Raw genomic sequence first — 14529 nt, forward strand, 5'->3', positions numbered from 1 at the left:
TGTGCCCCCTATTGTTGCTGGTCTTTTTTGCAGTATGTAAACAGTTTACCTTGCACCTGAGGCAAAATATTTTGGCAGTGTCCGGCCCTACAGGACTTGTATATTAAAGTCAAGTCCTTTCTGGTGCACTCGCAACTCAAAATTGCAATAGCCTGGGTGCTGGTCAAATTTAACAATTCATACTTTACCAACAAAATCGCACTCCAAGGACTTTGTTAGACAGCCCGAGTAATGGAGCTGAAACGTCGATACATTTTACACTTGATTTTTTCACCTAACAAAGTCCTTGGAGTACGGTTTTGTTGGTAAAGTGTGTGTATATATGTATATATATATATATATATATATATATATATATATATATATATATATATATATATATATATATATATATATAAATAAAAAAAATACACAAAAGCCATGAATATCTTGTAAATTATATCCTTATAAACGGTGAGTTCTGATGTCATCAGTTATAAACGGTGAGTTCTGATGTCATTTCTGTCACATGACTCACTGAAACTTGTGTATTATAATAAATAAAGTACCCCCAGTTGTAAAATATGAGGATATTAGAAGTTACCTCGGAGTTCCATGACCTGTATAAAAACACTCGGCCTTTGTTAACTTATAATATCCTTATATTTTACAAGAGGGGGTACTTTATTCACTATATATACACATACAGGAAATAAGTGATTAAAATAAATAACACCCAGTGAAGTCGTTAGTCCTGCACAAGCTGCCAAATCGCATGCATCTCATGTCTGCAGCCAAATAGGTGTTATATGAAATAGTCTGCAATTTCTTCCATACAATCCTATTCTGTACAAACAATAGCAGCCAAGCAATATCCAGTATGAACAAGCCTGAATGCAAATACTCATAATCTAAAGAGCAAACAATTGTACATTGACTTTGCTATTATTTGAAACAAAGCAGACGTGTCAGCACATTCCTGAAATAGACTTTATGAATCAGGTTAACTCCCAAGGCAGGTGGTGCGAGGGTGTCGCCGTGGGAAAGGAGCGACTAGTCAGGGATCCGTCTCGGGCACCCACTAGTCTCACAGACAATCCCAAAGGGAAGGGCGGCTCTTACCTCCTCCCCAAGTTCAAAGGTGGCCAATAGTTCCCATTTGAGAATAAAAGAGGTCACTTTGGGAAGACCAATTCCCATTCCAAATGACAGGCAGCACTAAAACTCAGCAGAGATGAGCTGGAAGGAAGGTGACTGAGTGGGGAATGTCCTACACACAGCGCTGCCCGACTCTCCGGCCAACAGGTGCTATGACAAGATAGACTAAAAACAAGAGCGGCATTTGGGAGCAACTCACCGAAGTCTCCAGCTTGGCTCTGCTCCCCGCGGCTTTCCCAGACTCAATGGAGACGCACAGAGAAATGAAGTGCCGCTCCGCGCCCGGACCCCTCTGCCCTCACCGTGCCCATATCAAGCGCGCACTGCCTTCCCCAGCCGACTCCCCTAGTACTGAGCGCCGAGAAGAGACACACCTGTGGGCGCTGCGCACATCCGCTCCCAGCACAATACCAGAAACAGGAAGCAGGGAAAAAAAGAGGCAGAATAACAGGGAGAGAGTCCTCCCCTCTGAGCCGGCTGAGGAGGATCGGATTTCAGACTGGGAGCACTGAAGGAATGGGAGGGGGTGATAGAGGCACTGGATTAGGAGGGGTGTAAAGGAATTTCTCTGGCCACCAGGCAATAGCCACGGGCTATCATTGATTGCCTTTGAAGGAATTCCATCAGGCTTTCTTTGTCAATAGGTACAATAGTCTATTCCAAATACAGGCAGCCTCTCTATGGACCTGAACTGGCGCTGCCACTCACTCGCCGAAGCTTCATTTCCCACGCACTACAGTGCCCAGCATGCCCTAAAAAGCCCTGGCTTAATATGTAGTTCCAAAACAAAGCGTGATTAGTACCTCAGTCTGTGGCAATTGCGGGTACGCGCTACCTGTAAACGCTCATATCGCGGTGGGCTACAAAATACTATCATGAGAAGTCACAGAATCACAGTAACAATTTAAGTATAAGTCCTTACTACACCCCACAAAACCACTGTATGAAAGCTTAAAAGGGTAATATACCTTCGTTTTACAATTGCAACAGGGCATGGCGGAGTGATTTGCATCCGCGGATCAATTCCAGTCAGTGAACTGTCTGCAAAGATTTTATTTCTCCCCCCCCCTTGTCTGTGAGGGTTTCCTCCCACACTCACGGTTAACGCTGACAACATTTACCACAATATGTGATTGGGGCCTGAGTTTGTAACTCCACAGGGACTGATGTGAATAATGTATAATCTGTGTACAGCCCTGTGTGTCTGTTGCTACAAAAATAAATAGTGAATAAAGTACCGAGGAGTTTCATGACCATATAAAAACACAAGGCCGAAGGCCGAGTGTTTTTATACAGGTCATGGAACTCCGAGGTAACTTATAATACCCTCATATTTTACAACTGGGGGTACTTTATTAATTATAATACACAAATTTTAGTGAGTCATGTGACAGAAATTACATCACTACTCACCGTTTATAACTGATGACATCACTACTCACCGTTTATAAGGATATAATTTACAAGATATTCATAGCTTTTGTGTATTATATAATAATAATGACTAATACTCCCCACACTTGTTTGGACTTTACAAATGGGATTTTGTTGGGGTAGGAGAATTAAACGTAAACCTGCAAGGGAAAAAAAAAAGATTATTGCAGAAATGATAGAAAAGCTGATCCCTTTGTTGAACCTCAAATAAGTTTGTTAAAGGGACATTTATGATGATGGACAGCTGACCTCCCACAGTGCTCTATCCTGAGGGCGAGTGCCACAGGTCACACTGCTGTGTTTTATTTTCTTTGTGTGTCTGGAAACAGCAGTATGTGAACGGCTAAGAGTAAACAACCACTACTATTAATGAAACACAAATGTGTCGCCTAGCAAAACATTTTAAACAGGATCAAAGATAAATGATGCCCTATTCATAATTAGCACTTGTGTTACATTTATTTTTAGCCACATTTCTTTGTCCTGTACAACATTCCATCTGTTCAGAGATGTGTGTTATCTGTTAGACGAATGGCACGGTCATATAGATGCATGCAGAGAAATGCCTATGCAAAGCCTTCTGTCTCCTCTATGGAAAATGCTAAAGTATCCATTTTAATGCCAAAATTTGCTCTGTGTGTGCATTCATGGGCTAACTTTAAGGATGAGGGTAGTGGATTGGCATTTCTTCGCTGCAATCTGTCCTGTTATTAGACATGGCTAAAATACAATGCAGCTTCCATTTTACTTTTTCAGGGAACCAGAAACATGGTGCAAAATCTGGGAAAATTTCAAATTAGAGATATGCACAAAAAAGTGTAAAATCAGGGTATGTAAAATTAAGGTTTCACTGTATTCACTTTTTGCAACAATAGCAAGATACCTACTGTGGCCCTGGTGCTTGGCAGCAGACATATTCCCCTTAAGGTGGCCATTAGGGTTGCCAACTTTTCTGGAAAAAAATACTGGCCTTCCTATATTTTTGCCGTTTTTTCCTATTAATAACATTAGCATCAAGCATAACTTTTACCGGCCAGGCTTAGTAATATACCAGCCAGGTGGCAACCCTAGTGGCCATAGATGTAACAATTATGATCTTTCCAAGAAAGATCTTTTATTTCAATAAACATGTGTAGAGCTGAATCATCAGATATACAGGAAGAAACAATAGAATTCTACCTGTATCAGACGATTCAGCACTTTCCATTAGCTGATGTTCAGGCACCCAGTCAAAATTTTCTGCCTGGGCTGTTCCACAGTCCGACCGATATTCAAGCCTTCTGCCGATATCAGTCGGATTATCTGCCACCATCAGGGTTGGACTGGGCCAGTGGGACACAGGGAAAAAAATCGGGTGGGCCCTGCTAGCCCAGAGCCAAAATTTTTAGGCTGCTTCCTGCTGCGACCGCCTGTAAAATGAAGTGCGCATGCGGCGGCGCACCAGGGGAGTCCAGAGAGGGACCCTGGACAGCAACCCCGGGGGGCCCAGTCCGACCCTGGCCATCATACACGCACCAAATATCGTACAATTATTTGTTTCATATGATCGTATTGGTGCATGTATCGGCCACCTTAAAGGGAGGGGCTTAATAAACTGGGCCCTTCAGCTCAAACATTATTACAAGGTCAAAGTGCGAAATGTGTAGAAGTTTGCTCTGCCCAAGTTCCACTGGAAGACTAGGTGTAGTGACGCAGGACGCATTGTTTGGGTGACAGGATACCAAACTACGCACAGCTGGGAACTAATAGATCCCGGGCAGGAGCAAGATTTTTATATAGGTAAATGGTTTATATACGGGGGGGTTCCTTAGTGCAAAATTAGTGCTATATTATGTTTTATGCCACTAAGTTCTATGTGCAGGAAATCCACATTGTACAAGCTGTGCAACTGTTTTTATTCTTTCCTAATAAGTAGAAATGATGTCACATAATCAGTTGGTATAGTAGATTTCATAGTAATGTCTGATTAGTACTGTTAACTAAAAATATATTGTAAATATTTAAATAAACCTGGGAATTGATTTTTATTATAAATGTGTGGTGTTCTGATATAAAGGTGTACTAACCTGGTAAATGACACCTCTAGAAAGCCATGTTGAGGAGGTATTTGCAGAGAAGGCCAAGCAGTTAGTTTTTTCTCTGCCCCCCGCAGGCCACTATGGTGAGTCATGAGCTTTTCTTGGTGCTGCAGTAGTAGTTCCTGGAGAAAACTATAAAAATAAATGGAGATATCAGCAACAGTGCTCCAGGGGGGTCGGGTTACACCCCAGCAGGTATCCATTTTCTATAAGCCCCAGGTAATCTGATGGAAGAAAAGGGGCATCCCTCAATGACTTAAAGGGGTTGTTCACTTTTTAGTGAACTTTTAGTATGATATAGGGCAAGATATTCTAAAACAATGTGGAATTTTAAATTCCAGCAGCTCTGAAGTTTGGAATTTTAGCAGATATCTGGTTGCTAGGGTCCAAATTACTCTAGCATCCAGGCAGTAGTTTAAATGATCGATTGGGATATGAATGGGAGAGACTTGAATAGAAAGATAAGTAACAAAAAAATAACCATAACTATAAACTTTTAGTCTCATAGAGCAATAGTTTATGTGCTGCTGGGGTCAGTGACCTCTGTTCAAATGCCGGAAAGTTTCACAATAAGAAGGTAATGAAATTAAAAACTATAAAAAAAATAAGACCACTTGAAAAGTTTCTAAGAATTAACTATTCTATTACTTGAAGGTGAACTACCCCTAAAAAAATGTAATTGTCAGAGGTACTTTTGAGCACTGAGCTAGAAAGGGTGTCAAAACACTCAGGGGCACATTTACTAAGCTCGAGTGAAGGATTCGAATATAAAATACTTTGAATTTAGAAGTATTTTTTTGGGTACTTCGACCATCGAATAGACTACTTCGACCTACGACTACGACTTCAAATCGAACGATTCGAACTAAAAATCGACCATTCGATAATCGAAGTACTGTCTCTTCGACTACCTACTTCGCCACTTTAAACCTACCGAGCACCAATGTTAGCCTATGGGGACCTTCCCCATAAGCTTTCTAAGCTTTTTTTGATAGAAGAAAATCGTTCGATCGATGGATTAAAATCCTTCAAATCGTTCGATTTTTCCTTCGATCGTTCGATCATCCTTTCATAAATATGCCTTTTAAAATAACATAGAAGTGAATAGAGTGTGGTGGAATTTTACACTAGTGGCAAGTGGACTGTGGCAAGTGTTTTAGGATATTTTCTCCCAATATGCATTTTGTTATTTCACTCATAACTTCATTATTGGTCTGAATTCCTATGATTTGGTCTGAATGACCTATGGATTTTGTTAACCATTGCGATCAGCTGTGATTTATTATTCTCTAGGTGGGTCTTGGTGGAACTTTTAACAGGTGTCTGATGTGTATTTATTTATTCAGTGGTAAACAGACTGTGAAGTGCAGAAATGGAATTTGATACTGGCTATTAAAAAAATAAATCACTGTCCTGCTAATAGCATGGGAAACATAATACATACTGGCAACACACCCTTCCCACTTAGCTGCATTCCTACTAACTTAGTAACACCTAGATTTAGAGTAACAACGTGTACAGTATATCCAGAAAGTATAAAATCCATCGTAATTCTTATTATTCAAAATAATGAGGCATACCTTTGATTTACAATTTTAACACACTGTAGGCACACTTATTAGCTTCTAGTTAACCCTGAAACTTTGAATTGGGGCAGGGGCTGGGGCCTTATATAATGGTGCAGTGGCACCATGTTAGGTAGGAAAATGATAGTCACATAGATAACTTACTCTCTACAGCAATAAAATCTTTCGTTTGTAGGAAGAAAACCAGCGCTATAAGCTCAGGGATAGACAACAAAAACAAAAAAATAGTAAATATATAGTGTAGTAATTTTTTGATAGAGTTACACCTCTCTGTGCAGTCACTAGAGGGTGTGTTCTCTTTCTTCCACCAGAGGGTTTAGTTGCCCTTTAACTGTGTTTTTTTTTGGAGATATATGTGACCACCTCCTGTGTGTAAGTAATGAATACTCACAAACGTTTAATTACATCACTAGCATAAAAGTGTAATTGCTCCTCCAATGTAAGGCATCACTCGGTTTCTAAAAAGGATGTGCTAAAATTGTGTAAAAACTTCTTTAATAAATACTTGGTAAAATACAAATTGCACTCACATATGTGTGCTTAAAATAAGCATGTAATCAATCCGTCTGTGGGTTTCCCAAATCTGTGCTGTACAATACGTGTTGGTTGCCTGGCGTTGTTTGTAAGACCACGATGTTGGTCTCACCCAGATGACGTCACTGCTAGCCGACGCGTTTCGTCTGTGCGCCTTTTGTGGACGGGCAGTAACCATGGTAGCGTGTGCTTACCCCTTCATACTTCCAGATCGCATGCGTCTCCATGGTAACCCACCTAATATAGTTTATCCAATCTACAAATTTAATATATATATAAACGAGGCTTGTCTGTTCCCCCTAAAAACACATCCCACGGTCTCCCTCTAATACAATTCAAGCCAGCACCCAAATACTGTACTAAAAATACCAGATGTAGTTTTTCCCTCACCACAATATTTCAGGAGAGGTGTATGTGTGGGTGTATGTGGGTGATATGAAGATTTGAATAGATGTTTGAGAGAAAATCACTACTCAGCTTAAAGGAGTAGTTCACCATCCAAACACTTTTTTCAGTTGAGTTTTCAGATTTTTCACCATAAACAAAGACTTTTTTCAATTCCTTTCCATCTTTTATTTTTTACCGTTTTCCAATATTTACTTTGAAGTTGAATGTTTCTGTCTCTAGTGTCTCAGTCTCTAGTGATCCAGTTGAATTCGGAACTGTTACAATTTGCTACATTTAGATTCTCAGCAGTATCTGTGGAATATTAGTAACTATTGTATCAATTCTAACAGCTGCCTTTAATGAAGCTCAGGGATTCTGCTCTGCAGGACTAAAAATAACAAATGTATCAACTAAGGGGCCCATTTACTTAGCTCGAGTGAAGGAATAGAAGAATTTCGAATTTTTTTTTGGCTACTTTGACAATCGAATTGGCTACTTTGACCTTCGACTACGACTTCTAATCGAACGGTTCGAACTAAAAATCGTTCGACTATTCAACGATTCGATAGTCGAAGTAGTCTCTTTAAAAAAAAACTTTGACCCCCTACTTCGCCACCTAAAACCTACCAATTTGCCATGTTAGCCTATGGGGAAGGCCCCATAGGCTTTCTAACAATGTTTAGGTCGAAGAAAAATCGTTCGATCGATGGATTAAAATCCTTTGAATCGAACTATTTGCGATAAATCCTTCAACTTTGATATTCGAAGTCGAAGGATTTACATTTGCAGTCGAATATCGAGGGTTAATTAACCCTTGATATTTGACCATATGTAAATCTGCCCCTAAATGTTTCATTTAAACAGTTAAAGGGTTGATTATATCCCCAGCTGCTTTAGAAGGTGATAAATGAAACTTTACACTTCAGAATAGAAATAATAAACTAACTAAAAGTCAGCAAAAGAGGTCATGCAGTGATTCTAGACACTTTCATATACAGTAACTCCTTAAATGTCATCTTTCAAATTGAATGGGAGGGGTAGATATCTGTAAGCCATCCGCACATATCTATGCTTTTTGCAGACCAATTAGTTGGATTGCTACCAACAAGTTTGGCTGATGGCTTCACACTGCCAATTGGGCCTTTGATCAACATGGTTTTTCCAGTATCCTCGATCATCTCAGAAGTAATCATACCAATGTTTTAATAGCTAAAAACCCCAATAGTGGTACTCAAAAAAGTTCTGTAATAATACAGTTCTGTTTTTTTTTTTTTTTGGTCCCCTTTTCTTAAATAGGGTGCTCATTAATATATCCTAGTGGTACATATTAATGAAAAGCTTTTTTTATGCCTTGTCATTAGTCCTTGCTGTGTAAACCTACAGTAATTCACTACTAATTCTGAGTACACAATAAGTTGAATGAAGACTGTAGAAAATGGACTGTGACCTACTGTAGAATATATAATAACCTGCAGCACTCCATTTGTTAAAATATATATTAGCAACTCTGGGTACCACATACATTTACATGCTTGAAAAAGCCTTAATTAGCAGTGTGAACATATTATTTACAGTCTTAAAGCAAAACCATATAGTAGCCCATAAAAACAGCATTCTCCAAGTTTACACATAAAATTCACATTATTCGTAAAGTGCATATAGACTCACTACAATTACTCACCATTTATGACACCTAAAGAGGGTCCACCCCACCTCACATAATAGAACATAACCCATATAGGCATTTCCACACAATAAATAAACGTGTTTAGCGAAAACCAAAAGTTCGTCTGTCCAGATTATAGTCCTTCGAAAATAAGGTGAAAGGTCCAACCATAAAATATCCAGGTCTTAATTAGCAAAATATCATCCTTCAAAGGGTCAACAGAATTGTTCAACTGCTATTTTAGTCAGTAGTCTTATTAAGCAGAGTGTAAGTTCTCATGCGATACCCAGCTTACTCCTTCAATGGAACAATGAAGAGCCGCTATGTGAGCTGGTAACTGCAACATTAAGTAAAAGAATATGGGGCAAATTCACTTATGATTTTTGACACACCTGTACATCAACATTTGTTAACATCTGCTTACTATCTGCTTGGAATATGACATTGTTACAGAGGCTTCAGAGAGGACCAGAATCACATCCTTAACATTTTTATGATTCCCATGCTTTGGAGAAAGCTGTGTGCAAGTCTATGGCAAAGGAGTGTAAATAAGAGAAACCTTGCTGCTGCATTTTCAGGCAGCTGGGTTGTTGCTTTGTCAAGCATGACATTTTAAAACAAGAAAAAAAGAGTTTCATAAATAAAGTAAGAGGAAATCTGTAAATGCATTTAATATATGAATGTTTTAAATGAGGTATATAACTTAGTAGAAAAAGGATATAGTGTCGCATTAACAGATTCTAATACATTTCTTTCTGTATCATTGTGCAGAGCACATACCGAAGGGATCAGTGTTAAATAAACATGCAAAGCTTTGGTGACATTCAGCTCCATGAATTGTTGAGTTGCCAATTTTTTCACTTAAATTTTATAAGATCACATTTCACAGTATTTTATCTATGGAATCCCTTTTGGGCAATGAAGAAATTGCATTTATGAAAGGATAGCCTCCTAAAACAAAAATCAGATTAGAATAAATGTCATAACTAAAAATATCTGATAATTATATAGCTTCTCACACAGTTCTATACAAACACATATTTATATGCAGGAATATCTGTCTGTCTGCCTGTCTCTATCACACTGTGATTTGGTTATATGGTTGAACGGTTTATCTAAAATATTGAAATTATTTTTAGCTGGCATATTTGATACAATATAGTGCTATAATCTGTATGCCAAGGTAGAGAAGAATGTCACAGATTAAAAAAGAAAGTCAATGGTTACTAAAATATGTGCTATCTTATTCTGGTCAGTAAATAATAATATTTAAAATATGTCTGGACATAGACTAAACTGGTTATTCTGAAGAAGGAGCAAAAGGCATTGATCATTTAGTTTGGGCCCATTTCAACAGATATGAATACAAGCAGTAGGAAGTACTATTCTTGCCACTTTCTTGTTTGCAGATGCCACATAAACAGATGGGAGGTATGTAATAGTGCAAATTACCAGTGCACACGTGATGAATTGAAACTGTACACTATCTGGCCACTAATATTATGAAAGTGGCCCAATGTGTGCCAGCCATATTGAGTCTTTCATTCAACACATCTCTTCATGGGGAAAAAGGTGACAGATATCTGTCATTATGGCGAAAGCATCCTTTCAGTCTCTTTTTTAGTAACATGTATTGTGTATTTGGGAATATTTGTAAACCTTTAGGTTGGAAAATATAATGCTCTAAATCAGGGATCCCCAACCTTTTGAACCCATGAGCAACATTCGGAAGTAAAAGGAGTTGGGGAGCAACATTAGCATGAAAAATGTTCTTGGGGTGCCAAATAAGTGCTGTGATTGGTCATTAGGTAACCCCTATGTGGATTGTCAACCTACATTGAGCCTCTGTTTGGCAATGCACCTAGTTTTTATACAACCAAAACTTGCCTCCAAGCCTGGAATTCAAAAATAAGCTCATGCTTTGAGGCCACTGGGAGCAACATCCAAGGGGTTGGAGAGCAACATGTTGCTCACGAGCTACTGGTTGGGGACCACTAGTCTAAATAAAGACCCCATCCAAGCACTATTACACTGCAGTAGAAAGGTACTAACTCATATTCTGCATTTTATTCTTTAATAATATATATATATATATTTATATTATTATATATATATACACACAAGATGTTCAATATATACAGTTGATACAATAAAATGTAGTTAAATACAGTAGATATGGATGGAAAATGTGCTCAAATGATGTAAATGATTTTTGTGTAGCATGACTGAGCCTGCACAAAATGTCAAGATATATTTCCTTCGTCTCCAGATAGGAATAATTGTAACTGGCAGGAAATGATATGGTTTTTTTCATGGTGATGGAGGGTCTGCTAATCAACTGTTCTCTGCCAGCTGTCATCCTGGGGATTATAAAGCTATAAGGCAAGGGTGCTGCACGAGGCTGACATACTTAATAGGGTTCTTTTTTGGTATGGAAAAACATATTTTTAACATTAAGAGGAAAAACATTGTTAAATAGCAGTAGAATAATGCCGCATATATGTTTATGATGCTCAGTATTTCTGCAGCTAGATCCTTTCCTGTAGATCAGCATACCTGGGGACTTAAAATACATTTCACTTGTGATTTTAAGTGATTCTGACAAGGCTTTATCAAACTAATGCAGAAGTGTAATCCCCAGATGTCAAAATTGCGGTATTTTGCTATATTGATTTTGTGCTCAGGCAATCCTACTTATAGGGTTTTGTGCCTAAAAAAGGCTTGGCAATCTTTGTAAGTGTCACAACTGGCTTTTGTTATGAAAACAAGCTTTTTTCAACATAAATCCCAACTTGATTAGTAAAGTCATGCAAGGTTTCCTTTTGGTTTCATGCTCAGGCTATCATAAATGGACTTAATAATATGATTGTTGGGCTATATTATACACAGCAGATAACACACAACCACAATTTCCACTGCAACATAAACTAGGCCTAACACACAAGCTATATATTTATACCACAAAGTCATAAGCATTTTGGAAAATAAATATTCTACCTACACCTTTCTTTTGACACATTACGTTAAATCAATTTGCTATTTTTGAAGGTTTCTGGGATATTTGCATTTTTCATACCTCCCAACATTTGAAAAATGGAAAGAGGGACAACAAGATCTGGCGCATGGCAACATTTTTTTTGACCATGCTCATTTTATGGCCAAATGCCCCCTAATTACCATGTCCATTTTAAAAAAATGTAGCAGGTTATGAAAGTTTGAACACATTTGCAGGAAGTTTTAGGGCAATGTTTTATCTGTTATAACAATTTTACTTATGAAGGTGAATAGCCCTGTGCGCCACAGTTCTCCCAAGAGATCTGCTTATTGTATATTGTATAGTTACAATTGTATCTTGGCTTATCTTTATTTTTGTATCTAAATGGAGGTGCTGAGTGTTCTGGGCTCTTTGCCAAAAAGCATCATATTTAATTAAGTTTCAGAAACTTTGTACATTTTTCTGGTGTCCGTGCAGGAGACCAAAGAGCAACTCTGGATTTTATTCATAAAAAGCCAGGACTGCGGTCTGAGCTGTCAAAATCAGGGCTACCCCGCAGAAAACGGGACAGTTGGGAGGTATTTTTTTTAGACTGCTCATAGCAGGCTTTTGCTTCAACTGAGACCCAGCAACAAAGGGTTAACTAAATACAAGTACATAGGAAGAGCATAGTGGCCTATTATTATAACATTATTATGCTGTGTAAAATGAAATTCATTAATAAAAGGTGTAAAAGCTGTGTAAAAAATGGCAAATTTATCAAGGTATGTTTTATTTTACACCATGTGAGCACTAGATTTGCTGCCTTTATTTTACACTGCTTCAGACCTTTGTAAGAAAGTTCCGGCGGAAGTTGCTCAAAGAAAAAGCGTGTAAAAAAATTATGCAATTTTTAAGCCTTTTTACATGGCAACGTGTGGCAAACTAGTCAGCCGTTATTTATACCACATAATAAATCTGCCCTATTGGGTTGCCGACACTTTGGGCTTTAAAAAGAGCTGTCAAGATGAAAAGCCTACCATTCTAGTTCAATTACCAGTCTAAAACTGCTAATATCTAATATCTGCTAGTGCTCTGGTAATCTAATTATCCTTAGTCTGTACATGCAGTGTAAAGTAACTTCACGCTTATGGTAAATTATGACATGCGAATTCTAGGGAAGAACCCTTCTCCAAATGTGCAAAGCTACAGTAACTTGGAAATTGGTTGGGGCCATAGAGGTTTCAAAGTCATGGCCATATCCGACAGTAACTGTATTGCAAATTGCTTAAAATTATGCTTTTATTAGGTGATATTTGGTGACAGCCTGTCATATGTCATCCACCAAACTATAGAATTAGGAATTAGAAGACTTTAATAAACTCAGTTTTAAATTTTAACTTTCTTTTACTCTATTAATCTATGGCATAGGATGAAAGTGTTGGTCCATGTAAAATGTAAAGTGTGGGTATATACAGTGTTTCCCAGACCATTTTTTAATTTATTAACTGAATAAACTTAAAGAAGGGTTTACTGGAGAGAGAGAGAGAGAGACACAGAAAATTAGAATTGTCACTTGCTAAGTACTATGTAATGCCAGCTAACAAGGTATATTTGAGAACTTAAAATATAACCATAAATATATTTTACCAAAGGTTTGTTTGCTGGATAATAGGTCTGCTTCTATGTGAAGCAATGCTTCCATGATAGTAAGTCTGCCCCTGTGTATTACATGAATGATTCTGGTGTTTATTTGTATCCCAAGGAGTATAGACAGGAAGCACAAATTTCCCCAGGAAATAGCTGTTAAAGAGAAGAGTCTTTTAAGGAAGTTATTAACAACACATAGATAAACACATGAAGATAAAGAATAGATTATTGGATTCCTTTGTCATTTATAATGTTCACAGAATTAATATTGGCAATTGGGAACAACCATTACCACATAAAGGCACAAGTGCATCTTTTAATTCATTCATATATCCACAGAACGCTTAGTTGATATGACATATAATATCCGCCATTGAAATCCATACAATTCTAACATATTCTTGGTACAGGTAACCTGTCTTTGTTTTCATTTGAATATTAGTGTCAGAAACAGAACCATTTATTGTCCAGAATCTGCATCTATTTTTATAGATGACCCATGTGACTTGCTTATACGGTACAAAAATTACTGGCCAAACTTACTGACTACACTATGGCCACCCCCACATATTTTGTCCCCTGCTATTGACTTTGCTCCTTAATTGAATGTCCCACTGCTTTGCTTAGAAGGCATACTGCCATAATTGTGTGCAAAATAGTGAGCCCTTTATTAGGGTCATTTGATGTTAGTCAGCTTCACTTCATAATCTATCAGTAAAGTAACACCACTTTCCCTTTAGGGATCCCTTTATCTGCATGCATGTTGCATTTGGGTGTTGCAGGAATACTAGGATAGAATGAGCCCTGATTGACATAGGATTAAAATATTTACAGTGAAATTTGAATAAGCAAGAGGCAGTGATACCAATGTAACAATGAAATAACAAAATTAAATATTTGTAGATATGTAGGAATTTGACCTTATAGATGAGGGTAACTTTTTTTAGCTTGGATTTTGATTATGCCCAGATCATTATTATCACCATTTAGCATCATGAATGTTTAGCAACAAAAGATTGGCTACAAAAGGAAAATATTTTATTTATTATCCATTATTTATATCGCGTCAACTTATATACACAG

At 37.8% G+C, this 14529-nt stretch overlaps 1 protein-coding gene across 13 annotated transcripts in view; it reads right to left on the reverse strand.

Annotated features, from left to right (window-relative positions):
* Positions 1-2216, reverse strand: part of plxnb2.S (plexin B2 S homeolog) — a 106984-nt gene extending 104768 nt beyond the window's left edge. For 10 of the 13 annotated variants that reach the window (XM_018255835.2, XM_018255830.2, XM_018255834.2 and 7 more), the window contains exon 1: positions 1337-2056. The gene's annotated coding sequence lies outside the window, so the exon portion shown is untranslated. Of the gene's footprint in view, positions 1-1336; positions 2057-2105 lie in introns of those variants that run through there. The other 3 variants (XM_041588522.1, XM_041588521.1, XM_041588524.1) reach the window with 2 other exon arrangements.
* Between the last annotated feature and the right edge of the window lie 12313 nt (positions 2217-14529).

This window comes from Xenopus laevis, chromosome 3S (assembly GCF_017654675.1).
Source record: "Xenopus laevis strain J_2021 chromosome 3S, Xenopus_laevis_v10.1, whole genome shotgun sequence".
NCBI classification, from domain to species: Eukaryota; Metazoa; Chordata; class Amphibia; order Anura; family Pipidae; genus Xenopus; species Xenopus laevis.